The following is a 27,443-nucleotide window of genomic DNA, read 5'->3' on the forward strand; positions in this document are numbered from 1 at the left end:
TGACGTTAATAACCGGTCTGCGTTTTTGAGGATACCCAGAGTTTAGCTGTGCAGGAGCCGAATCCTAAAGGCCACGTACTATACTATCTACCAAGCAAGGGCTAGCGCTGTGTCTGAAGGCGCAGGGGCATGCCTTTCCCGACCACTAGGCAATACTACCGAATTTGGCTTTGATGCGTTCTGCTTCATCTAAAATAAACCTCCAGCTCTTCTAACAGCAAAGACTGCCACCGTTTCCTCGTGTGTGTGTGTTTCATTCTGACACCCCCATTCTGATATTTCTTTCTCATTCTGGTTCCACCCACCCTCCCATATTCTGACTTTCAAGCTACTTGAGACTTCCGATTCCTACCAAAGACCGATTCCAATAACTGCTGGCGTTGATGTTCTCAGAGGGAGAGAGAGGCCATTGCCTTCCCTGCTCCCAGAATGCTTCACGGCCAGGACAAACAGTGCTTTGGGACAAACAGTGATTTGCAATGGACAGAAATCGCCGTTATGACGCCAGCTTAACAAGCAAGAGATGGAGCTTCCGCTACGTCCTCTAACTAACGCATATTTTATTGGACTCTTTCCTTCTTTCCCCTCAACTTCGTGTTGTTTAACATCGAACTTGGAGAAGATTCCTGTAATACTGGAAAGTGAGTTTACCGTTTTGTGATTTTTAAAATTGTCCTTGGAACAGCTAAGGAGACTCAATGAAACTTCTGACTAAACGTGCTGTATTGTTGTTTCTTTGCAAATATATTCTTTGCAAATATATGAGAGACAGTTGGTTAAGACCAGAGATTTTGTTCAGCCTTGGATCTAATCCATCCTGGCGTGGGTTGCTCTCTTTATTTTAATTGGCTGTAAGTGCAGAAAGAGAGGGACGTCTGGAGGAGCTGCGAGCCATCCCTGCAATATCTCACTGATAAAAAAGGGAGGGTGTATTACAGAAAACTGTATACATTGCCTGTAAGGAAACGGTGGCTTACAACGTGCAAACAGCAGCTGTTTGTTGTGTGCTCCAAGCCGAGGGAGGCTATGGGTGGTGTCGGTTTCTGGAATGTGTCTGATATCGCAGGACATCTGGAGCGCAGGCCTCCTGCCTCTCTGCCACAGGTTTCCATGGGTGGCCTTGGTCAGATCCTACCATGAGGTTATTCGCTTGCAGCACCGACTATTGCCCAGTCAATCACCGCGGGAATATTCAGGTGGAAGAACAGGGGCTTTAGCTCAATGGGCAAACACGTGCAAGTTCCCTTAGTGGCATATTTAGGGTTAAAAAAGATCAAGTAGCAGACTCCGGAGGACTAGTCAGAATATAGACCCATCAAGCTGGGGCTTGATAAAGAGTCGTAGCTCAAAACATCTGCCCGGCACCAGTTTGGAGAAGACTGAAAAAGCAATGTTGGGCTAGATCGGGGTAGCCAACGGTGGCCTCCAGATAGGGTTGAACCATAATTCGCATTAGCCGCACCCGCAGTCAATGTGGACTACAGCTCCTATCATCCCTGATGATCAATGGCTACGTTGGTTGGGGCTAATGGAAACTGCAGTCTAGCCATATCTGGAAGCCACCACGGTGGCTAACTCTGGACTAGATGGGAGAAGGAGAAACCACGTGGTATTAAACAAATCCCCGCTCCTCACAGTGGCAGGTGAGGAAACGGAGAAAGGGCAGCACATTCAAAGCCGTAATTGCAGTTTGACATTTCGATCTTATACACCGCTTGTTTGAAATCCGCGTACTCCCAAAACATCATGGATGAAAGGAAAGAGCTGGGCTTATTAATGGAGCTGTGGTCAGAGTGGGGGCAGGCCACCACCGCTCTAAACGTGGACCCTTTTGTCCAAGAGGACTAATACAATGGGCGTAGCCAGGGTTTATGGGGGGGGGGCAGGCTTTATGTTGGGAGGTGGCAGAACCTCGTTATCTGTGACGCAATTGGTCAGTTAGTTAAGTACAGTGGTACCTCGGGTTAAGAACTTAATTCGTTCTGGAGGTCTGTTCTTAACCTGAAACTGTTCTTAACCTGAAGTACCACTTTAGCTAATGGGGCCTCCCGCTGCCGCTGCGCCGCCGGAGCACGATTTCTGTTCTCATCCTGAAGCAAAGTTCTTAACCCAAGGTACTATTTCTGGGTTAGCGGAGTCTGTAACCTGAAGAGTATGTAACCTGAAGCGTATGTAACCCGAGGTACCGCTGTATTTCTATTTATTTACTTGAGTTAGGGGGGGCATTATTGTCTCTGACTAATACTTTCAAAAAAGGGGGGTGTCTAGTCGTGCTGTTTGTTCTTCGGCTTAAGGATTGTCCTCCACCCAAGGCGTGCCTTAATATCCTCAGAGGTCGATTTGATCTAGGACTCTGCCTCGGGACGTGCATTATCCGTGATAAAATGGGGAAAGATGCCACTGGCCTGTGGACTTCATCCTGCCCCAGTTTAGTCTGATCGCGGGGCTTGGCTGCACAGTATCTGTTAGACTAGTCCCGAATGGTCGAACAAAAAGAGTCTCCGAAGTTCACGTTGGCGTGAAACAAGTTTTCTTCCTTCTAACCTCGGTGCCTTTCGGTTTTGAGTCTCTGATTGGTTGATGGTATCTTAGCAAAGAGAAACCTGGCCGTGAACGTTGCCCAAGAAAGGGTTTGGAATCTTTCCCATTTCTTGCACGGCCTGGGCTTTTGCTCAGATCCGGCGCGCAGGCGTTCTGCTCTGAGACAGTCCCCACTCCTGCCTCGTGGAGAAGCGAACTGGACCAGAGCAAAGGACGGATACCCAATTCTACTAGCAAAGACGGGAGAAATGGACCAGGGTGTCGCTTTCTTGTCACTCTCCCGGTGTTCTATCAGCCCGTGTGGAATGGCGCTTTTCTGTCTCCCAGTCCGTCTGAACACTTTCGCAGGCTGTCTGTAATGGACAGTACAAGGGGCCGAGCAATGTTATCTCGGCAAGCTCATAAATGTATTCAGATGTTGGCTTATTCAATGGAGTCTGTTACTGAGACTGATGCTGGCAAGGTTATTAGGATTAAGGGAGCAAATGAATCGTGTGATCGTTAGAGAATCTTGAAAGGAGGTTAATTCCAGCGCAGCGTTGCCTTGTGTCCCATAGCGCGGGGATAATTGTATTTGACTGTCTCCGAAAATCAATTTGGTCGTCCCTGACTGACTTTGAAAGGGGGGGGCACTTTACTTTGCGCACACCTTTACAGACGTGCACAAGCGCAATATAAGGAACGGGAGCCTGAGTATATAAGTGTATGGGTATGATTCCTTGGTAAATGAATATTTGGTCAGGAGCCTTGTCTGGCTGTGAGATAGTGCAACATTCTCTGATCCAAAGCACTCCCTGATGCACTACTATTCTACCTGCAGGGATATATTTACACAGCAGTGTTTTGTTTTGTTTTTAAATGCCCCTCATCTGTTGTCAGAAGTGACATTGTTATGCAATCACCTCATTTCCCATTCTTTCTGTTGCTGGGGTAGCGCATGCCTTAGGCTTGAGTCTTGCAATCTACCATACAGGGTGAAAGAGTTCAGCTCAGCCTTTTCTATTATAGGTCGATATTTTTGTTGTTGTTGTTTAGTCATTTAGTCGTGTCCGACTCTTCGTGACCCCATGGACCAGAACACGCCAGGCACTCCTGTCTTCCACTGCCTCCTGCAGTTTGGTCAAACTCATGCTGGTAGCTTCGAGAACACTGTCCAACCATCTCGTCCTCTGTCGTCCCCTTCTCCTTGTGCCCTCCATCTTTCCCAACATCAGGGTCTTTTCCAGGGAGTCTTCTCTTCTCATGAGGTGGCCAAAGTATTGGAGCCTCAGCTTCATGATCTGTCCTTCCAGTGAGCACTCAGGGAGGATTTCCTTAAGAATGGATAGGTTTGATCTTCTTGCAGTCCATGGGACTCTCAAGAGTCGATATTTTTAAGAAACAATAAATGGGGGAAGCATTCAAAGATATGATCCCCTGGTTTATGTGTCCGCCCACAATCTTATTCTGCTAAAATGACTGTTTATGAATGTGATTAAAGAACAAAACAAAAAAAACAATTGGCTTCAGAAGCATAACAGATTTGATCTTTCTTTCTCTTGTTAAATCAGGATAAATCTCCATTCTTTGAATATTACAGGAACGCCAACTGTTTTATGTGATCTAATCCAATCCTTTACGCGGGGATTCTTCAAACGGTTTGGGAATATAAGCATTTTTGGTTGACCAAAAATAGCCTTTCCTAGAATCCCTAATTCTGTCTAGGGAGACATTTTAACCATTTTAAATAGCAGTCATTCTCTAAAAAATAAAAAACGTTATTCTAAAAACATTCCAGCTGCCCATTTCTCTGCCTCGGTCTCTCCTAGAGACGTGTGCCAGCCAGTCTGAGTCAGCCCGCGGCGCACAGCATCCCTCGGGTTAATAATGCGAGGGAACTCGAGCGCCACCCATCGCTTTCTTTTGGAAAAGCAAGAAGAGCGCGCAGAACATACTTTTGGCACAGTTCAGGGCTGCGCTCCAACCGGGCCGAGTTTGCCAACTCCAGAGTTCTTAGGGGCTCTCCAGAGAGCGATTTGAATGGGAAATACATCGGATGGACTGCAATAATCACTTCGAAACGCCCTGTCGGCAAATATCAGTGGGAAAGACTCGGCAAAAAGGTGTTAATGGCGAAGCTGCGGTTTGCCAAATTCTGGCATCAGTACTATGACTTAAGGTGGAGGTATAAATAACCGACAAAAGTGAATGGAAATTTCCAAAACGGAGCGAGGAAGAGATGTAAGAAGAGGATAATGGTCTATAAGGTGAACAGGACATAATGGACACTTAAATAAATCCTGTGTTTTTGGAAGTCCTTTCGTAGAAGGAAGGCACATTGAGTGAACTTCTCAGAATATGTGCTTGGACTCGCAACCTTATTGAGTTAGGAACATGTGTCTTCGCCGTGATCTATGCGGTATATAACATATAACATGAGAAATGATTTAAGAATCCCAAATCCATGCTTGTGGCTTTGCCCTCAATTAACAGCGTGATATACTGTTTCAAGATGTGCTATGTTGTTATGCGGCCCCTTAAAGGCTAGCCGATTTATCGTGGCACCCTTTACACGCCCTCAAATGGAAGGGCGTTTACCCGGGAAAATGAGTATAGGACTGCCAAAAGGGCAGGTGACTGTGGCAAGCGGTGTCTTGGCCTAGAGGACCCTCAAGAGGAATTGATCGGGAACTTAGGGAGCAACTGGGACACTGCAATAAAATGTTGCAGTTGGGAGTTCTTCTCTTGACCGCAGGGGTGGGGAACCTTTGGCATCCTGATGCTGCTGAACTACAACTCCCATGAACCCCAGCAAGCAAGGCCAATGGTCAGGGACGAAGGGAGGCGTAGTTCAGGAACATTTGGAGGACCAGAAATTCCTCATCACTGGTTTATGGTTGTAGCAATCGCTTTTCATATCCTGGTTTTCGCGCGGGGTGTGTGTGTTTCTCTGTCTTTTTATGTCAAGATAAGCTGGTGCCACAGTAAACATGTTAACCTTGCAAAGTGCCAAAGAACTCTCTGTGTGTACTTAGAATCACAGAATTGTAGAAGGGACCCGGAGGGTCATGTAGTCCAACCCCAAGAATCCTGCCCACAAGCCGTCCCTAGCTGGGCTCGAACCACCAACCTTCTGGTTAACAGCCAGACGCGTTGTGCCACTGGGGCTCCAAACATGGCTTTCTTCAAAAAAATTGTTTGCTAACAATATGTACGCAGAGAATTGTGGTGTCTCGCTCTCTGCCAGGTGCTGAACCCGTCTTAACAGAAGCCAGTCTACTGGTTTAGGGTTCCAGGGGGTGTTTGAGGCGTGGGGCGAACGCTCCCCTCCACAGTCCCGTCGAGGCTCTCCTTCGGCCCTGGCTCTGCCTTCCCTCTGAATCCTGCTTCTCCCTTCCTCTCCGCCTTGCGCGCATTTGCTTGGAATGCGTCCCCTTCATTCCAGCGGGATTTCTTCCTGCTTCGGAATGCAGCCTAAAACTCCCTCTGCAGAGTCCTAGGCCAGCCCTTCACACAGCCGGCCTCTGATCGCGATGGCTAACGAGGATGTGAAGAACCCGGGGCGGGGGGAGGTGAGGGGTCGTCGATTCCCCGGGGGAGCGGCGGATCCTTTGACACCCCAGTGACTCCCCCGGCCGGGCCCACGCTCCAGCCTTGCTCGGACCCACCGAGTCCTCGGTGCGCAGCGTGACCTCGCTCCCTGATCGTCCCAGCCAAATTGGCTTCGTCGTCTTCCCCTCCTCTCCGGAATGACATATCGCTGGAGCCCTAATGAAGATGAATAAGCTGCTTCCAGAAGCTGTTGACAGATCGTCCCAATAGGAAGGGAGGAAACACACACCGCATAATTGCTCCAAATACCAGAAGACACGGTTCGGTTGGGAATTGGGGCGGGGGGGGGAGGGGAGAGAGAGATGGGGGTAGATCTTCTAATGCGGAAGCCAAGCGAAAGAGCTGGGAAAGGCAGGAGCAACGAGATAGGTCTGACTCTGAGCCCAATCCTGTCAAAAGTTCGGCTCCTGTGTAAACCTCTCCCAGTCAGCAGAGGCTTATGAAGGGAGGCCAAACTCGGTGCAGGATTGGCTGTTAATAAGGCCCTGCTCTTGATGAACTGTGTTTGGGATGCAGACCCACAGAACTGAAAGATCCTCCCTATCCACCCCTCCCAACTGGGGGTTTCCCCTGATTTTTTATTCTTCTCCAAATCTTCGGGTTCCCCAAATCCAGACAGTACCTCCCTCCTGTCTTGGTGGTGTTGTTTTGGCTACATAAGCAGCATCACTCATACCCTGGACTTCGAAACTTGAAGGAACAAGTGGACCCCTGTAATATTGTAATTCAGTATGGAGTGCTTCTGTTCAGAGTTTCAACAATTCCATCCATCCACTCCTCCCTCCTTCTCTCTGGTTTTCTGCTCCTGACCTCCCTCAACAGCCAGTCTGCATTCTGTGTCCATATTCAACCCTCATTGGGTTGCTGTGGGATGGGATTCCTCTTCCCTGTCAGATTTAATTTGGAACCCATAGCATCTAAGTGCTGCCTTCCACCCAATGTTTCACTGTTTGCATATGGCGTTAAAGGGCAACATAGAATCATAGCCAGTTGGGCATCCCTAAAGCAGATCTTGAACTCATTTAAGTTATGGTTACCAGATTTTTTTTCAATGAGTCCGGGGACCCTTTTTTTTTTTGGAAGCTGAGTAGCAATAGGGAGTCAGTAGTGGGGACGGTGAGGCAAAAGACCCTTGGCCCAAGCACACATGCATATTGTATAAAGGTGCAAAGCCCTTCTTTAAACTGGGCAATGGTGTGCTGCCCGCCAGTGACTCCTGAGCCTCCCCTGATCTCTTGCCCCCTTCCTCCTTTGTTTTGACTGATCGGGGGTCACGGGAGTCACAGGCAGGTGGCTGTTGCCCAGTTTTTTTAAAAGCTCTGAGTATTTATGTTTCACAGGGTACAAAAGAAGGGCTTTGCACCTTGCCTGGCAGAGAAACCACACGCTTTGCGCCCCTCCTAGGCAACGGCCGCCCGCCCATGACTCCCGAGCCTCCCCCGATCTGTCAAAACAAAGGGGGAAGGGGGCAGGAGATCTGTACTGCCAGACGTCCCTGGTTCCCCTTCGGCAGTGGTGGTGGCAGCGAGCAGTGAGCAGCTCGTGAAGCCAGCCAGAGCCAACTGCGCTACCAGGCTGGCTCCGGGCTGCTGAGACTGCCACTGCCACGTTTCCCGGGGACAGATTTGCAAATCCGGGCACTGTCCCCAGGAACCGGGGACGTCTGGTAACCCTAATTTAAGTTGCCATAGGAGAGTGGCAGCTGTTCGGTTTCAGAGAACTCCCTCTTCAGGCTGACTCAGATGCTATCACATGACCACCCTAAGCTGAATCGGTGCAATGTTCAAAGTTCAAACCCTGAAAATGTAACTCCATGAAAAGGCTACACTGGAGAGTTCAAAGCGAAGTCAACAGTTGTTGTGACTTTCTTCCTCTATCGCTTAGCGGTAGAGCATCTGCCTTGCATGCAGAAGGTCTCCGATTCAGTCCCTGAAGCTCCAAGAGTCAAGCAATATTAATGGTGATGCATATGACATCTCCCATGTTCAGCCACAAATCCACAGACACATTGCAGACTGCCTGCATGAAGCTTGGGGACCACAGGTTTAGGAGATTGCCAATTCTAAAACTGCATGCATTTTACTGTGCATTTGTTTTTATCATTCCTACCTCCTGTGTAGGTGTCACAAAACCTCAGTGGTGGCTGGTGCACTTCATGCTGGTAGGGTGGAAGGTTGGGAGACCAACAGTAGGTGGAGTCAGAGCCAATGGTACATACATACATACATACATACATACTCACTCTAGTTTTCTCTCTCTTGCTCCCCACTTCCCACCAAGTTCTACAAGGACAATGCTATGACTAAGGAGGAGGAAGCTGGGAGGTAGTGCCACCCTTGGGCTTGTAAGTAAGGAGGGAGGGAGATGGGGGTGGGAAAACTACCCATTCACTTTAATGGATTAGCATCCTCTGGAAAAACCACACTTAAATGATTTGAACCTCATCCAATACCTACAACAACATGGCACATTTAACGCAGTAAGACCGTGACACACGGGACTTGGCTATCAGGTAGGATCTGAAAAAGAACTTTCCTCAATGTAAGAAGGACTTGTATGTGACCTTGAAGTCTTTGCCAACCCTCTGCCCAGCTATGAAACACGTGGCAAAGTAGACTCTGACTGTAAGTGGTTTCTTTTATTTCTATTTTCCCCCCTTTCATCCTACAGATGAGCACTTGGTGGCAGTGTCAGCTTGAAAAGGCATGTCATAAATTAGGCAGGGATATTATGTAGGAAGTCCATAAAGATAGTTGGCTGCTTCAGCCTGCATGATCTTCCATCCTCTCTCTCTCTGTTTATCATCTGGCCAGCTTGGGCATAAGATCACAGCTTTCTATCACTTAATACTCCCAAAAATCAGATGGGAGTGGGGTGCATGGTAAGTTTTTCCTTCCTTTGGTACCTCTCCCCCCCCCCCCCCCCCAGTCAGCATGGTTTCTCCACCTCCCTCATAGGGTTGATGGGAAAATATAATGGGCCAATGCTATGATCACCTTTGAGAACAGCTGGATAGAAAGATGGATTTGGATTTAAAGCAGCATGGAGTTAATTTTGCTTATGGAATGGGGCATCTGTGCTACCATGTCCCGGAAGCAGCTCCCTCCTGCCCTGAAAACCCCCTCCAGATGCTTGGAGACCTTCAGAGAGGCTTTCAGGAGGTGCAAAGGGCTGCAGTCAGGGTTGGTGGCAGTGGAACCTGGTCCATTAGGGCAGATGGAGCAATGCCCTACCAATCTGTTTTCCTTCCACCACCCCCAGCAGTCTCCCTTCTTACACCTCATCCAGTAGGTGGCACTGCCTGTCAGCTCTTTCTTCTTCAGTCTCTGTGTTGTCCTTGTAGAACCCAGTAAGGTAGGCATGGGCCTAGTCAGTGTGCATGAATGGAAAGCCACTTCAGAACCCTTGCATTCCATGACAGCAGTAAGGTAGGATAGGCACTGAAAAAGAGATAGCCCGTTCTCTATCTACCCTAGTCCACCATCTGCAATATGGGGATAAGAGCATTAATCTACTTTGCAGGGGTGTTGTAAGCATCACAACAAGAGAAGTCATGCAAAATGCTTTGGACATTTGAAAGTGCTATATAAATGCTAAATACTGCAGGGTAGCCCAACTACCATACAAACAACACCATCTGCCCTGACGTAGCATCTCATTGGAATTCAAGAAGTATTTAGTAGTAGGAGAATTGGTAGAAGAATAAGTATTTTCTAACAGGTTCCCTGAAGACTGACAGAAGGCTCCTAACTCAGTACTTGCTGTCAATCAACTTTCGTTATCTACCAATTCATTCTTACTATGTAATGTAATTGTCTCAAACACTCACCTCCTAGAAGCCTGATGAGTTTCTACGCTTATTAGAGAAAGGGTGGCAGTGTCATCAGTATACAAACTCTATTTTTGGAATTTGTAGAACTCTGTGAACTAATGAGGAATGTGTTTGCTATGCATAAGCTTTCCAGGAAGCCATCAAATGTTGTATCCCAAAGAGAAATCTATACCGGATAGCCAGATACCACTGGGGTCCCCTGCCCTTCATTAGGGAAAGATAGCAATGAGAACAGCCTGTTCATAATTCCACAGTAGTCCCACAGAGGATCACATTTCGAAAGTTATGTCTTATTTAACTGCAGGCTTGAGCCAGAAATCCCAATATGACTGAGAATGACTATAAATGGGCAAAAGCAGACTCTGTATTTTACACACACACACACACACACACACACACACAAATATGTATAGGTGTGCGTGTGTCTGAGTGTGCATCTTCCTTTTTGTAAAGGGTTGCATATTTATTTTAATGTTCATACGTGCAATGTCTGTGCGGTTCTTTTGATTAATTTATATTCTTTCAAAAGAACACATTGATTTTGGGGGAAATGCAGACAATTAAGGCTGCAAATCCAAGGGAGGTGGGGAATAGGAAGAAAGCTCTAGTGTCTTAGCCTTGTACCTTGCCGTGTTTGAGATGGTAGGGTAGAAGGAAGGGTGGAAGACTACTCTGCTAGGCTATGTAGACATTAAAGGTAAAGGGACCCCTGACCATTAGGTCCAGTCATGGCCGACTCTGGGGTTGCGGCGCCCATCTTGCTTTATTGGCCAAGGAGGCCGGCGTACAGCTTCTGGGTCATGTGGCCAGCATGACTAAGCCACTTCTGGCAAACCAGAGCAGCGCACGGAAACGCCGTTTACCTTCCTGCCGGAGCAGTACCTATTTATCTACTTGCACTTTGACGTGCTTCGAACTGCTAGGTTGGCAGGAGCAGGGACCGAGCAACGGGAGCTCACCCCGTCGCAGGGATTCAAACTGCCAACCTTATGATCAGCAAGTCCTAGGCTCTGTGGTTTAACCCACAGTGCCACCCGTGTCCCTTATGTAGACATTAGCAGCTTAAAATGCAATGAGGTTGATTTCCACCCTCCTCGCATTTCAAGTTGCATTGCACACTGCTGTACACACTAGAGAGATGATGGAGATGTCCTCACCCAATCCATATTACCTGTCTGGTTTCCCCACACCTGCAACCCCTCCCTGAACTCCTATTCATGAAACTGCCATCTGCATGTATGGTGACCTCTGTGCACATCTCTCATGTACAGACCTCAGTGGCTTAAGTTTTGAAAGGGAAGCTTGTTGGAAGGGAAACACATCAAGCAGCAATATTTCTCAAGAAGCTGCCAGCTGCATATGGGTCATGGCTAATGCAGTAGGATTTTTGCTTTGCATGCAAAAAGTCCCAGGTTCCATCCCCAGCATCTCCAAATAGGGTTGGGAATGCACTTGCCTGAAACTCTGAAGAACTGCTGCCGGTCAGTGTAGACAATAGGGAGCTAGATAGCCTGAAGGTCCCTCTCAGTATAAGGCAGCTTTTGATGTTCCTATTTTCTACAGTTCTCTCTTATACATTTTGGTTGTTCCCTTCCTGTTCTCCATAGTTCCTTCCAAGGGGAATGGGAAAAGTAAGGATTAAGGCTGCAATCCTTACCTACAACAATTAGGATGAATAATAATAATAATAATAATAATAATAATAATAATAATATATTTATACCCCACCCATCGGCTCCCAACAGAATATAAAAAAACACGATAAAACATCAAACACTAAAATATTTCCTAAACATGGTTGCCTTCAGATGTCTTCTAAAAGTCAGATAGTTGTTTATTTCCTTGACATCTGATGGGAGGGCTTTCCACAGGGTGGGCACCACTACCGAGAAGGCCCTCTGCCTGATTTCCTGTAACCTCATTTCTTGCAGTGAGGGAACCACCAGAAGGCCCTTGGAGCTGGACCTCAGTGTCCAGGCTGAATGATGGGGGTGGAGACGCTCCTTCAGAAAGTAGTGTGGTGTCGTGACAGACTAGGACCTGGAAGACGAGGGTTCAAATCCCCGCTTGGCCATGAAACTCACTGGTGACCTTCAATCTGACTTACCTCACAGGGTTGTTGTGGAGATTACATGAGGAGTGGGAAGAACCATGCACACTACCTTGAGATCCTTGGAGAAAAAGGTGAGATAGAAATGCAATTAATTCATTAATGGACAATCAAAACTGACTCTTCTTAGCTCGCATGGTGGCAGCATCTTAAGAGATATTTGGCAATGAAGAAAAGAGTCTGAATACAGTGGTACCTCAGGTTACATACGCTTCAGGTTACAGACTCCGCTAACCCAGAAATAGTCCTTCAGGTTAAGAACTTTGCTTCAGGTTGAGAACAGAAATCATGCTCCGACGGTGCGGCGGCAGCAGGAGGCCCCATTAGCTAAAATGGTGCTTCAGGTTAAGAATAGTTTCAGGTTAAGAATGGACCTCCGGAACAAATTAAGTACTTAACCTGAGGTACCACTGTATACACTGAAGCAGCAATAGTCCTAAACAGAAGCTACACGGAAGGCAGGGGAACTTGTTTCTGAATAAGCACGCCGGATTTAAAAGTACATACACACATCTCTGGTGTATAGCGTATTCAGAGGCAATCCTACTGCCCCCATCCCCCGAATCAGTGGGAGTTTTCAGATCACCTATTTGGGAGGAAGATGGCCATGAGGTATGTTTTACGTGTGGGGATGAGGGGAGAGAAACATCAAAGCGTGCGCAAGGCACAATGTGGGACGCACATGGGCAACTCCAGAGGCCTCACCGGCAGAAACGTGTTTCCTAGAGTTTTCCAGCTTCTCCCTCCACCCCACCCACCCACCCACGATTTCTTTTCTTCACAGGCAGCATAGCTCAAGGCCGTAAACACACCATTAAGGTTTTGTTCAGAGGCAAGTGAAGGAAAGAACTCTAAAGAGACTTCTCCGTTCCAACGTTTCCATTAAGTGATTATTGAAGAGCCACTCGGGAAAAGTTGTCAGATCCATTTTGTTCACGATCCAGTAGGAATAAACATCAAAATATGTACATGTACCACTTATTTTTAGGGTGTGATGTTTTGAAAAGAGAAGGAGAGGTGTTTTGATTAAATTCACAGTCCTGATAGCAACAGATATCTTACGGATATAGTTCTGCTCAGTTCTATTTAAAAACACGTACAGAAACTACTATAGCCATTTAACTTTATTTCTACAGGCAGCAATTTGAAAGGGCTGTAGTCAAAGGCAGAGTCGCCACAGGGATAGTCTATGTCTCTCCCTTCATGTTCAACCTCCGCCCACACCTTTAACTTGTAGCAATATAAGGGGAAAACATGGTTACAAGGATTGTCACCCCCAATCTCTGCTGAGCTGTGGCAAGTTTTCAGTCGGTTCCAGGTAGTCACCAAGGCTCTGTGTTCCTTTGAGAATCAATATGTGGTGGAGGCTGTCATAGCTTTAAGAAATATGATCTATTCATAAATTGACACCTGAATTTAGATGGAAGGAGTCCAGATCTTACAGCATGGTCATCTCAAGTAAAGCTTGTTCCCCACAGCAGTACAGTACTGGAGACCTGACCTCATTGGCTCCCATCCCAATTCCATGGAAGTCTCTGCAGTTCTAACCCCAGTAATGTTCAGGGGTGCCAACTCGAGTAAAATATGAGGGGGAGGGGAGTGCCAGGTAAGCCTCACCCCACATAATTGATCACAAGACACAGCACACACAAACACACCATTTGAATGGTGATGCCCATCAGCTTGGGTGGGCAGCCTCCTCAAATATTTTATGGGGGGGGTGAAGGGACCTTGGCCCCTAGGAGTTGGCTTCTATACTAATGTTGATGCTTCAACAAGGGTGGAGGTGAAAAGGAATTCAGTCAGAGCAGGCTGGGGGTGGACAGGGGGAAGGCTACACACCCTGCTCCTGGACCCTTGCAATGACGCAAAATCATAGCAATGTTTGTACAACAAGATTGCTGCACCAGTACAACAACAAGCAGGTCTCATCCTGTGGTGAGTTTTGGGATCAGTCTTCAGCTGCAGCCCAACAAACCCAAAGAACTTGAGTATATAACCAAGGTGGTCTATCTCCATTCAAATCAGAGGGCAGCAGGAGCAAAAGCAAAATGGAAGATCACTCTACAATAGAGGAGATACTGCAGGTAAATAGTAATCTGTTGTTTGAAAACTTCGAGTGCAGCTTTTGCCAACCTGGTGACCTGCAGATGTTTTGGATTGCAGCTCCTACCAATCTCAGACAGAAGGGCTGTGATGGCTGGTGCTGATGGATGTTGTAGTCCAAAACACCTGGAGGCCAGCAGGTTGGGGTAGGCTGTCCTAATATCTTCTGACGAACCTGATCCTAGGGATCGGCTTAATACACAAGTAGCAACACATCTTGCCAAACACAGTTCTACTCCTGGAGAGAGAAGTAGAATTAGCTGCCCCAATTGCCAGCCTTTACCTCTGTCCCTGGGACATGGATGGCACTGTGGGTTAAACCACAGAGCTTAGGACTTGCCGATCAGAAGGTCAGCAGTTTGAATCCCCCTGACGGGGTGAGCTCCCATTGCTCAGTCCCTGCTCCTGCCAACCTAGCAGTTCGAAAGCATGTCAAAGTGCAAGTAGATAAATAGGTACCACTCCAGCGGGAAGGTAAACGGCGTTTCCGTGTGCTGCTCTGGTTCGCCAGAAGCGGCTTAGTCAGGCTGGCCACATGACCCGGAAGCTGTACGCCCGCTCCCTTGGCCAATAGAATCATAGAATCATAGAATCATAGAGCTGGAAGAGACCACAAGGGCCATCGAGTCCAACCCCCTGCCAAGCAGGAAACACCATCAGAGCACTCCTGACATATGGTTGTCAAGCCTCTGCTTAAAGACCTCCAAAGAAGGAGACTCCACCACACTCCTTGGCAGCAAATTCCACTGTCGAACAGCTCTTACTGTCAGGAAGTTCTTCCTAATGTTTAGGTGGAATCTTCTTTCTTGTAGTTTGGATCCATTGCTCCGTGTCCGCTTCTCTGGAGCAGCAGAAAACAACCTTTCTCCCTCCTCTATGTGACATCCTTTTATATATTTGAACATGGCTATCATATCACCCCTTAACCTCCTCTTCTCCAGGCTAAACATGCCCAGTTCCCTTAGCCGTTCCTCATAAGGTATCGTTTCCAGGCCTTTGACCATTTTGGTTGCCCTCCTCTGGACACGTTCCAGTTTGTCAGTGTCCTTCTTGAACTGTGGTGCCCAGAACTGGACACAGTACTCCAGGTGAGGTCTGACCAGAGCAGAATACAGTGGCACTATTACTTCCCTTGATCTAGATGCTATACTCCTATTGATGCAGCCCAGAATTGCATTGGCTTTTTTAGCTGCCGCGTCACACTGTTGGCTCATGTCAAGTTTGTGGTCAACCAAGACTCCTAGATCCTTTTCACATGTACTGCTCTCAAGCCAGGTGTCACCCATCTTGTATTTGTGCCTCTCATTTTTTTTGCCCAAGTGCAATACTTTACATTTCTCCCTGTTAAAATTCATCTTGTTTGTTTTGGCCCAGTTCTCTAATCTGTCAAGGTCGTTTTGAAGTGTGATCCTGTCCTCTGGGGTGTTAGCCACCCCTCCCAGTTTGGTGTCATCTGCAAATTTGATCAGGATGCCCTTGAGTCCATCATCCAAGTCGTTGATGAAGATGTTGAATAAGACCGGGCCCAAGACAGAACCCTGTGGCACCCCACTAGTCACTCTTCTCCAGGATGAAGAGGAACCATTGATGAGCACCCTTTGGGTTCGGTCAGTCAGCCAGTTACAAATCCACTGAGTGGTAGCATAGTCAAGACCGCATTTTACCAGCTTCTTTACAAGAATATCATGGGGCACCTTGTCAAATGCCTTGCTGAAATCAAGGTAGGCTACATCCACTGCGTTCCCTTCATCTACCAGGCTTGTAATTCTGTCAAAAAACGAGATCAGGTTAGTCTGACATGACTTATTTTTCAGAAATCCATGCTGACTATTGGTGATCACAGCATTCCTTTCTAGGTGCTCACAGACTGTTTGCTTAATGATCTGCTCCAGAATCTTCCCTGGTATTGATGTCAGACTGACTGGGCGGTAATTATTTGGGTCCTCTCTTTTCCCCTTTTTGAAAATAGGGACAACATTTGCCCTCCTCCAGTCTGCCGGGACTTCGCCTGTTCTCCAGGAATTCTCAAAGATGACTGCCAGTGGTTCTGAGATCACATCTGCCAGTTCTTTTAATACTCTTGGATGCAGTTCATCTGGCCCTGGAGACTTGAATACATCTAAACTAGCCAAGTATTCTTGTACTATCTCCTTAGTTATTCTGGGCTGTGTTTCCTCTGCTGAATCATTTGCTCCAAATTCTTCAGGTCGGGCATTGTTTTCTTTATCGGAGAAGACTGAGGCAAAGAAGGCATTGAGGAGTTCAGCCCTTTCTGTGTCCCCTGTTTGCATTTCACCATCTTCTCCTCTGAGTGACCCCACTGTTTCTTTGTTCTTCCTTTTGCTACGAACATACCCATAAAAGCCTTTTTTGTTGCTTTTAACCTCTCTAGCAAGCCTGAGTTCATTCTGTGCTTTAGCTTTTCTGACTTTGTGTCTACACGTGCTGGCTATTTGTTTGAATTCCTCTTTGGTGGTTTCCCCCCTTTTCCATTTTTTGTACACATCCTTTTTTAATCTTAACTCAGTTAAAAGTTCTTTAGATAGCCACCCTGTCTTTAGATAGCCACCCTGTGAATAAAGCGAGATGAGCGCCGCAACCCCAGAGTCGGTCACAACTGGACCTAATGATCAGGGGTCCCTTTACCTTTACCTTTTCACCTCTGTCCCTACAGTCTGTGGCAGGATTGGGGAATCTGTGGCTCACTGAAAGATATTGAACTCCAACTCCCTTCTTCCCTGACCTTTGACTATGCTGACTGAGGCTGATGATGGTTGCGTAGCAACAACATCTGGAGGGCCCACAGCAGCTGGTTCAGCAGCTGGTAGCTGGAGGGGGACAGACTTTCCCAGCCAGATGGTTGCATTTGATTCTTGCCAGCTTTCCGAAGGTCACACTTGTACCTTTGTTTGCCAGGCTGTTTTCTACACATCCCTCTCACTGTTGTCCATCTAGGCAAGCAAGAAGCACGATCAGAGTTCAAGGGCACATTCCAGCTAGGCAAATATTATTCAAGGACAATTTGAAGCAGGGATGATGAATGGTGTGGCACAGGTAGAGGGGCATGGCTGAGAAAAGACTCCAAATAACAGATACAGTGGAGTGGTACCTTGGGTTACATACACTTCAGGTTACAAACTCTGCTAACCCGGAAGTAGTACCTTGGGTTAAGAACTTTGCCCCAGGATGAGAATAAAAATAGTGCAGTGGTGGCTTAGCGGCAACGGGAGGCCCCATTAGCTGAAGTGGTACCTCCAGTTGAGAACGGTTTCAGGTTAAGAACAGCCCTCCGGAATGAATTCAGTTCGTAACCCGAGGTACCACTGTACTGATTTCATTCATTTGTAAGATTTCTTACCTGCCCTTTGCCACAGGGTGGGTTACAACAAACTTATCATGAAATTTAAAAAAGCTCATTCAATTGGAAAGATAAGTAAAACAATTCCAATATAGGTTAAACAAAACAGAAGAGATGGGTCCACCCCCCCAAAAAAAAAAATCTGTCAGGATTGAGAGACCTGGAGTGCCTCAAGGATGCCCCTCAGTGGGGCAAGAGAGGCACCAGTCTTCGTTCATGCATCAGAAGCATGGATCAGAAGCACAAGACAACCAAGGTCAGTGTCAATTCTTTCTTTCTTTCTTTCTTTCTTTCTTTCTTTCTTTCTTTCTTTCTTTGACATTTTAATTTCATGCCTACTATATAAATGACCTGCTATACATGAAAACATTTTAAATACACCAACTAAGTTAACTTAGAGATGAGCTTGTTCCTCCATAGTTATAACTGATGTCTCCTGCTGGGTCCTAAGGATTTCTAAACTCTTAGAGGATGGAGCTATTCCTCTGGGCTTGGAGACTAAATAGATCCTGAAAAGCAACTTTTCAAGCATTTCACTAATATGCTTTTCAAGCATTTCACTAATAGTCAGAATGAAGTATTTTTCAAAAAACACACATTTCTCTTTTAAATCAGGGCTTGTGGAGAGCAAAAGGACATTCCAAGGGACCTGGTGAATTTTAATAAAAATGTCACGTTTTGTTTATTTGTTTGAATATTCAGCGGGCGGGGGCCGAGAATAAACCACATTACAGTATTTTTCCAATACAAATGTCATGTTCTGAATGCCTCTACACCCAATTTATAAACTGGCAAAGGGAATATGTCAATAATAAAAAATTATCTTGACTGCATCTTGGTGGGGAAGCAGTGAGATCCAGATCCAGAATGTTTTGATGTCAGTGCCCAAAACTTTTGAAATGATTAAAATTATAAGCCAATATTTTTAATTTTATTAAAATTCTATTCATATCACTCAGATTTATGTTTTATTCAACATATCATTCCATATGCATTTATTTATTTATCGCAGAACCAGCTGTAGTATACATGATGCAGCTGATATATGGATTTAATAAAAAAAAAAGCCAAGGAAAACAACATTCAGATGCTGGCACAGTGCTCCATACATCTATGAAGTTCCTACATGAATGGTCGTCTCCTCTTCTGGGGTTCAGTAGAAAGGATGGGTTCATAGACAGGCACCCTTTTGCTGTCTCTTCCACTTAGCAAAGGCTTTGCTTCCACTAAGTGAAAAACCCTTGCTCCTAAAGGAAATCCACATACACACAGAGAAATGTCTTGATCGAATGGATCTCCCTTTCTGCAGGCACACTAGAATCACTTAGCCAGAGATGCTCCCTTAGGTGCTGTCTACATATTCCAGCCTATCACGGGAGCTGCTTTTCTATGTTTTCGCCCAACAGTGTTGCTGCCATACTTAAAAGCCTGCAACCACATGGGCGGGGCCCAGGGTCAGGATCTTTCCTTCAGAATAGGCACTACCCACCACTATCACCACCAAGAGCATGAGTACTATTCTAGAGGAAAGACTCGCATGATAGACCTCATTCACATATTCGCACACTTTAAAAAGTGACAGCTGCCCTGCTGTCATGGAGAAGTTGGAGAAGTTGATTCTAGGATGGGACTATGACATGCTGAGGAAACCTGAGTCAGCTCCAGATCTCGCCTGCAACAACTAAATTATCTGACATTTGGCAGCCACTTGAAGCTAAGTGCATTTGGATCTGGACAGGAGATTGCCTGGGGATGTTGTGTACATTGCACTGCCTTGATTTCCATGATGCAAAAGAGGTGGGATATAAATATCCTCAAAAAATAAAGGGATTCGAGACAAGATCATCAAATCCCAGGATGTCAACTTCTGGGCCCAAACCAGGGATATTTTCAGCAGATGGATTAATTACTTCTCCTCCCATTTGGACTACTGCAGTGTGCTCTACATGGGGCTACCCTTGAAAACAATCTAGAAACTGCAGTTGGTGCAAAATGTGACAGGCAGACTGCTGAGCTAAGCAGTGAGGTAATACCATGTGTTGCTGGTCCTAGAAGCAATGCATTGGCAGCCTGTGAGCTGGTGGGTCAAAATCAATCTGGTGGTAGAAGGCAGCTTGGGGCACAAGTACCTAAAACATGCCTCTCCCATTTCAACCAACCTGAGCCTTAAGAGCAGCAGGGGTGGCCTTGCTCACAGTGTCAGCAATGAGCATGGCTAGAGGGCAGTGCCCTGATTATGAAACACCCTCCCTATGGAAGTCTGCTTGTCCCTCTATATTACCATCAGTTAAACACAAACTGAAAACATTTTTGTCCACCAAGGCATTTAGTATGTGAACAGTGGGTAGGTTTTAAGCAGATTAAAATTGCTGTACATGTTTTGAAATGGTCTTTTGGTTGTTTTAAACTTTTGAAATTGTTTTAATTAGAATGTTTTAATTAGGATGTTGCATGGTTGCCCAAGACTCTTCAGAAGGCAGGGTAGAAGCAAAGTCATATTAATAATAAGATGATGATGATGATGATGATGATGATGATGCATTTATACATACATACACAACAATGTGATCAGTAGCCAGACATACACACTAGTGCCATCAATGCTCCACCTCAGTCACTGAGATCCTCTAATGAGGCACTTCTATGGTTCCTCACACCTCTGAGGTTTAATCAGCCTTTACTAGGGACCAAACTTTTAGTGTGGCAGACCCTACCCTGTGGAACTCCCGGCCAGTAGAGGTTTGGAAGAAGCTATTCCTGCCTTCTTTTAGACATTGCCTAAAAATTAAACAAGCCTTGGAAATGTGAATTTTCTTTTATTTATAGTGAGTTGGCCTGATATTTTTCCTGATGCCTTATTGATGTTTTAATATTATAATTCTTGTATATGGTACACACCACCTTATATTTTTACAAAAATGCAGGAAAGAAAGAAAGAAAGAAAGAACTTAGCACTTTACAAAGTAGCATGAGTTTGATGGTGTGGATGTGGAGTGATGGTTAGGCTGAATGCCTGGACCCTAATTCTTGGAATAACCAGGCTAGTTTCTTAGGGAGGTGCTAGTCTGGGTGATGGGCCATTAATGGGAACAAAGGAAGGGGCTCTGTGTGGCACCCCCTCCCTCAACTTGTCGGTAGTTGGAAGGGGAAAGGCAGAGTTGAGAGCAGAGAGTAGGAGTGTGTAAGCTAGAAGCTGGAGAATAAGCAGGCTGAAACCTGTGGAGAAGAGCGATGCCTAATCTCTATTTGGATCCAAGGCTGTGCTATGAGTGAAGCAAGACCCTCTTGGGGTAGTAATGCTGTGAACCCCTCCATTGTGGGCTCAGGCTGTATATGTGTGTAAATAAACCATATATCATAAGACACCACAGTTTCTGCTATATCTAATTCCAAAGGAAACATGGTCCCTGGGTAAGCATCTGAAACCCCTGGAATCTCACACCTCTTGGAGATTGGGTTGGCGTGCATCAACGTGGAAGAAAGGGCTTCTGCCTCAAGGAGCTTACACTCTCCATTTCGAGAGCAGAGGAGGCAACAGAAGGAAGAGGAGCAAAAGGAGAGACATTTGTCAACGTGACACAAATGCTAAACAATGGTTCCCAATGACATCTGAGGCTCACAACATAAACACTCTTGCTATATTATGCTAGATGGTAAAGATGGATAACATATGTTGAGAAGCCTTTAAAGTCACTTGTATTAATAGCTGTTGAAGTAAACATATGGGTTTGGAGGCTTTGTTTTTTGTTAAGCCCATGCACCATATGGGAGTGTCACCATCACCTCTGACAGCAGAGCAAAGATACAATAATTAAATTTCAGAAAAGTGTGTGTGTGTGTGTGTGTGTGTAAGAAACCAATGAGGAAACATTTTGAAAATATACTATGAATAGAAGGCAACCCCAAGTAGATGCTTTGTAGCAACTAAAAGAAAAAAGAAAAATGTTTGGAACATGTGCACTAAATACCACGATAGAAGGAGGATTTCAGGATCTGCGAGGCAAGTCATATTATACAATAAGAGCCCACAGTCATTTGAGAAGACTGAGGCCACATGGACACCATACATTTAATGCACTGTTATACAACTTTAAACAGCCATGACTGCCCCAAAGAATTCTGGGAGCTGTAATTATATAATAATAATAATCTTAGAACATAGAAGAGGGCATGGCTGTGAGAGGATATACAGTAGCTGTCACTCTCAAGAAGGGACCCCTGCACTTCTGAATTTGCCACTACACGGTTGTTTATACAGTGCAGTAAAAGCAGGACAAAAAAGAAAGCTTCCTGGAACATCTATGGTATGAAAAGTTACAGTCTTTTTTTTCCAGGAAAGTACAGGTCATGGACTTTTTGTAAATGAAGCAGCGTAAGCCAGGACTTGTGCAATAGTATTGAAACTCTGATTGTGTATAACCGCTAAATCAAATGGATGTCTAGAGGCATCCCAAATAATTAAGAAGGTTTGTATAATTGCTGAGGGTTTTGGATCTTGTGTTTATATTAAAACTCACTGACTTTATTAGGGTCAGAGATGGGAGACTAGGAAATAAAAGCATTCTCAAAACATTTTTGTTTTGTGTAGCAACAATAATATTCAGGATAAGGTGCCATTTTATGAAATACTGATTATATTGTAAAGCAGTTGTTAATTTCATTTTATTGTTTATAATTGTTTTTGAATACTAAATGTATATAAATATAAATAAATTGTTTTTTATTTTTTTTAAAGGAAAAAATTGCAATGTAAAGAACACATTTAAAATAAAAATGTTACTAACATAATATGTTCTAATCACTAGTGAACCCAGGACCTCTATACACAACTGCCCAGGCTTGTGCCCCAGTGAAGTCACTTAAATGCTGCTAACGCAGTGGTTTGACTTCACCCCCAGAGGCGTGCTCCATTGTCTCTTGAGACAGACAGATGCCCACAACATAACACGTAATTTGGACTCTACAGGGAAAGGGCTTTTTAAGCCATGTGAAGAACGCTAGTTGTTTCAAGAAAGAATGCAATGATGCAACCTCCACAGTTCAATCAGAAAGAGAGAAAGCAGATTCAGAGAGATTGAGGAGAAACCAACATTTCTCGACATTCAAAAGCAGAGACTTCCCATGCCTCGGCACAACATGTGGGATATTTGATGAAGAACAGCACAAGCATTCATGTGGTTACTGATGGATATGCAAATGAAATTAGGAACACATTCTAGGGGGTTGCCCACATTTCAGCATTGTTTAGCTGTTTGTCTACCCCCCTGTCCCAGTTCAATTTAGACCTAGGAATGAAGAGGGGAAACTGCAAACAGTAAGACTGGGGGACACACTATGGCTGCTTTTGCGGTGAAAGAAAAAACCTTCCTTGGACAGAATGCACGTTTGATTTTTAAATGGTTTTAGTTTTTACCCCTCTCTGTATCACTGCCTCCTCCAACCTGATGCCCTCCAGATGTTTTTGGACTGCAACTCCAAAACATTTGCAAGGCACTAGGTTGGCAAGGCTGCTCTATCATATTTACGATCTTCACAAGAGATGGATCCCTATAGCAGTGCCCTTTGTGTCACTTCTGAAAGGGTCTGCTGAGCTAGTACAGCCACAGAAACATCAAGGATCCTGTGTTGATATGTGCTCTTGGGTTGCCAAGTGAGCAAATAAACGTCAAGATTAGCATGCAGATCAGATGAAAAACTGATGGCGGCTGATTTAGGACTGATCCTGTTCTTAACCTTTAAAGCAGAGCTTTCCAAACTGTGTGTTGCAACACATTAGTGTGTCAGCTGCAGTGTTTACGTGTGTTTTGTGAACGCTTCCCACGCTTCTCCCAGGGCTGGAAAGGGGTTGGTTTAACCTCCAGTTTGCTCGTAAAACTGAATTACTGTGTCATGAAATGATGCATGCCTAAAAAGCGTGTCACCAACATGAAAAGATTGGAAAGCTCTTCCTTAAGGTGTGAATGCTACTTCTGCAATGTGAACAAAGCACTCCAAGTCAGATCAGAGCCCCTAGAAAGGCTTGTTTTGGTCTGTCACTGTTTTTCTGTACTCTCTCCTCTCCTAATACTATATCTCTATGTTTTCCTATGTTTCTCAAGATCCATGGATTTTGCATAAAGTGAGGTTGTCCAGAATGCTGCCTTCAGAGCTCTGAAGAGGTGTGGATGATTTAACTTTTTTAAAAACCATGCATTTCTATGGTAGAAAATAAAATCCTCTGGAGCTCTTCAGCACTCCATGGGTAGCATTCTGCACAGCTTCAGTCTGCAATGCCTTCTGGAAGATGTGCCTTCTCTCCAAACACAAACAAGTACCAGAAAGTTAGGCTGGCCATTGTGAAGCTGCTAATGTTTTTGAAAGTGTACAATCAAGAAGACACCATACTCAGCCACCTCTTATTTATTTTAAGGTAAGAAAGAGCAAGAAACAAACACTCCCCACTTCAAAAATATGAAACTAATATGAAGTTTGGACTTTTAGTTGGTGTAATAAAGTATTGCCCTAATATGGATGAAAGTGAAATCCTTTTGCTTCCCCCACAAAAGCACTTGGACCAATTTGTCTGCCATTTAGTAGGCTCAGTTCACTCTGGAGGGGTTCCTGTGCCTGGAAATTTCATCCACTTTTGCCAAAAAGGAAAAAAAATGTACAGCCACCCTTAGACTCCCTAGAAGAGTGAATGAGGATTACAGAGCTTTGTTTTATGCAGAGCAGCTTAAAACCTGATTCACAGAATGAAGTTGCCAGACCACAGAGTGACTTACAAACAGATTAGATTTTGAAAAGAAAAGCATTGGTACAGATAGAAGCTGAATATCAGGGCTGGTGCCCACTCTTACTATGTGCTACCCTACAGTGTCAGAGATAGTTTCTGAGATACACAGGTGGGGAGAGTGTTGTTGCAATTATCTCCTGGTTAGGGGCTTCCTATAGGTATCTGGCTGGCCACAGTGAAAAGAGGATCATAGACTAGATGGGTCTTTGGTCTGATCCAGCAGGGCTCTTGTGTTCTTAAATGCTTGAGGTACAGATGGAAGGATTAAATTCCAATTCCCACATGAAAAGGTACCAATCGAGCTTTAACCCTCCTCCATGTGACTTTTTTTCCTTTTTTCAAAACAATACCCACAGTTTCTAGCCACACATCTCTCATACTGTCTAAGTTTTGCCTTTAGCTTTTGTCAGATTTTTTTGGTTAAAAGAATGCCATGATTTGATATTTCATATGGTTTTTAATATGTTTGTTTTGAGGTTTGTAATTTATTATATATGTAATAAATAAACGATAAATGCATAAAATGACTTGGCCCCAACTTTGCTTTATCCCCCGCCCCTCACATGAAGAGAATCCAAGTATAGCAGATAATCTCATAAAACTCAATTTACCTTTTTCGACACTGCAACACATCTGGGAACCATTCAAGTAGACCTAATAGGTTATGAAGTGAGTTGGAAAGCAAAACGCTCTGCCTCTGTAGATTTTTGGAATACTGTAGTGAAAATCGTAGATCAGGGCCTTAACCTTGGTGAATAGCCAGAGTAGCAGGTATCTGAGGCAATTTTTTTCTAGTTCCCATGGCATCAAAACTCAGGGATCAAGCAATCCTGCAGTGGGAAAAGTGTCCACCATGTAGTTTCAGTGCAGACATTCACAGACCAGTCAGAATTGTTTACTTCAGGGGTGGGGAACACGTGACCTTCCAGATGTAGCTGGACTCCAGCTCCCATCATCACTGATCATTGGCTATGCTGGCTGGAGCTGGTGGAACATCATCTGGAAGACCACATGTTAGCCACTGCTGTTTTTACTAAGTACAATGGGACTAAGTTCCAAGTGAGTGGGTGCAGGATTGCAGTCCAGAAGGACAAATAAGTCTAGCAACAAAGACAAACTCTGGCCCCATCTGCGCTAGACATTTAAAGCTGTATCATACCACTTTAAACAGTCATGGCTTCCCCTCACAGAGCTGAAATTCTCAAGAGTGGTTTCATTTTTTATTAATTGTAAGCCATTTGGAGAATTTGTTATTACTGGAAAGACAGGATGTAATGGAGGAAAAGGATAAAATAAATAAATATTCTTCTTTGGCGATCACTTGTATTTGAGTAAGATTGTCTTCCATGAATATGGCCTTAACAGTGTGTCTGTAAGTGATTGTGGAGACCAATTCTGGATCCACATGTCCTTCCATAGTGGGGATATAGGTTTCCGGGCAGAGGTTGATCACAGTGAGGATTTGCCAAATGTGCCTTCCTCTTAGCTCGTTTCTCCTTTTTGCCCTGAGTTCGTGCTTCTTCAAAGTCCACTGTGCCTTGGGTAGAGGCCATCTCCAATTGGAGCACTCATAGGTCAGTGTTTCCCAGTTATCCATGCTTATACTGCATCTTTTTAGATTTGCCTTGAAAGTGTCTTTAAACCTCTTTTGTTGTCCACCAGCATTTCACTCTCCATTCTTAAGTTTGGAATAGAGTAGCTGCTTTGGAAGACGGCAATCAGGCATCCGAACAACATGACCAGTCCGATGAAGTTGATGTTGAAGAATCATTGCTTTGACACTGGTGACATTAGTTCGCCTGTCTTCCCAAGTGATATGTAAAAAATTTCAGAGACACTGTTGATGGAATCTTTTGAGGATTTCATAAATAAATATGCTTATGCAGCAATCAGTGATTCTAATCTGCACTAGTTAATATCAGTGTGAACAAAAGGAGACATGCTCTTTGTTCTAGATTAATTAACAAAGAGTATGATTGTAAAATCTTGGTGATATGTCTTTGTTCCAAAATACTTGAAGGATCCCCTCCTACCATCCCATGCTGCCCGATTCCAAGCTCAGAAGGAGAGACCATTCTCTGTGTCCCACAAAGGGTGGAGAGTAACAAGAGACAGGGACTTTTCAGTGGCTACACCTCTCATTATTGCAGAACCCCTTGCTCTGTGAAGCTCCTCTTTGGCTGTCTTTCACTAATTTGTGAAAACATGATTATTCCAGCAGGCTTTTGTTTGCTATCAGCCATAATGGTCATACTTTCTCTATAGTCTCTCTGCCAGTTCATCTGCTACAAAAACCAATTTGTTAAAAACAATACATTAATATTTAATGCATTTTAATTTTAATTGCTTTTTATGTTTTTTTTTATTTTTCTATTTTAAATTGTTTTAAGCCACCCTAAGTAGCACATAGACATTAGAAGGGCAGGAGAGTAATCTGTTAAGCAAATAAAGAAGTAAAAAACGATGTGGTATAAGAAACCCTGGGAAGATTTCTTTTTAAGTGGGGTGCAAATACATTTTTGGGAGATCCAAAATGTTCACTTTCCGCTTATGAAAGCCTGAGCCACTTGCTAATACCCTGACATCATTCTGCAAACATTTGCACATGACACAGTCCCTGTAAAGCTTGGGCTTATGCCCCCATCATTCTACTCAGGGCAAGGTGGGGAGGGAATCACACTTTTCCAATTAAAAAGCAGTTTTCTCTTCAAAGCGGCTTCCAATTATCCCTCCCCAACAACTTCCAGCTCAAATTAGATGGTTTCGCTAGTTGGGATCCAACCATTGGAACACAGGCACCTCTTTAGGATTCAGAGCAGGTGGGAAACAGGCTGTTGGCAATCAAAATTCCACATTAATATTAAACTAACAGTACTCAAAGCTTAAGCATGTGAAGCAGCTGAATATTCTACTGTACCTATGACTGCCAACAATTGGATTCCACCCCCCATCCCAACCTATAGAGCAATACTTTCATTTTTTGGCTTTGGATAAATGAAAATAATTCTCTCTGCTCCAAGAAAAGGCCTCATTAAATGGCCCAGTGTTCTTGTTTCTCTGCTTTATTCTGGGAACACTAAGTCACCATAAACTGCCTTCGCCATCCACATTAAACCACGTTTATGACTCT

The 27,443-nt window shown here is 44.8% G+C and overlaps 1 protein-coding gene across 7 annotated transcripts in view; it reads left to right on the forward strand.

Annotated features, from left to right (window-relative positions):
• The window catches only part of SCRG1 (stimulator of chondrogenesis 1), a 92,101-nt gene that overhangs the window by 24,559 nt on the left and 40,099 nt on the right, over window positions 1–27,443 (forward strand). For 3 of the 7 annotated variants that reach the window (XM_081021832.1, XM_081021833.1, XM_081021829.1), the window contains 3 exons: window positions 12,079–12,148; window positions 12,859–13,680; window positions 17,634–17,794. The gene's annotated coding sequence lies outside the window, so the exon portion shown is untranslated. Of the gene's footprint in view, window positions 1–11,895; window positions 12,149–12,858; window positions 13,681–17,633; window positions 17,795–27,443 lie in introns of all 7 variants that reach the window. The other 4 variants (XM_081021827.1, XM_081021828.1, XM_081021830.1 and 1 more) reach the window with 3 other exon arrangements.

Source organism: Podarcis pityusensis (genome assembly GCF_964106645.2).
Source record: "Podarcis pityusensis genome assembly, chromosome: 9".
Taxonomy (NCBI): domain Eukaryota; kingdom Metazoa; phylum Chordata; class Lepidosauria; order Squamata; family Lacertidae; genus Podarcis; species Podarcis pityusensis.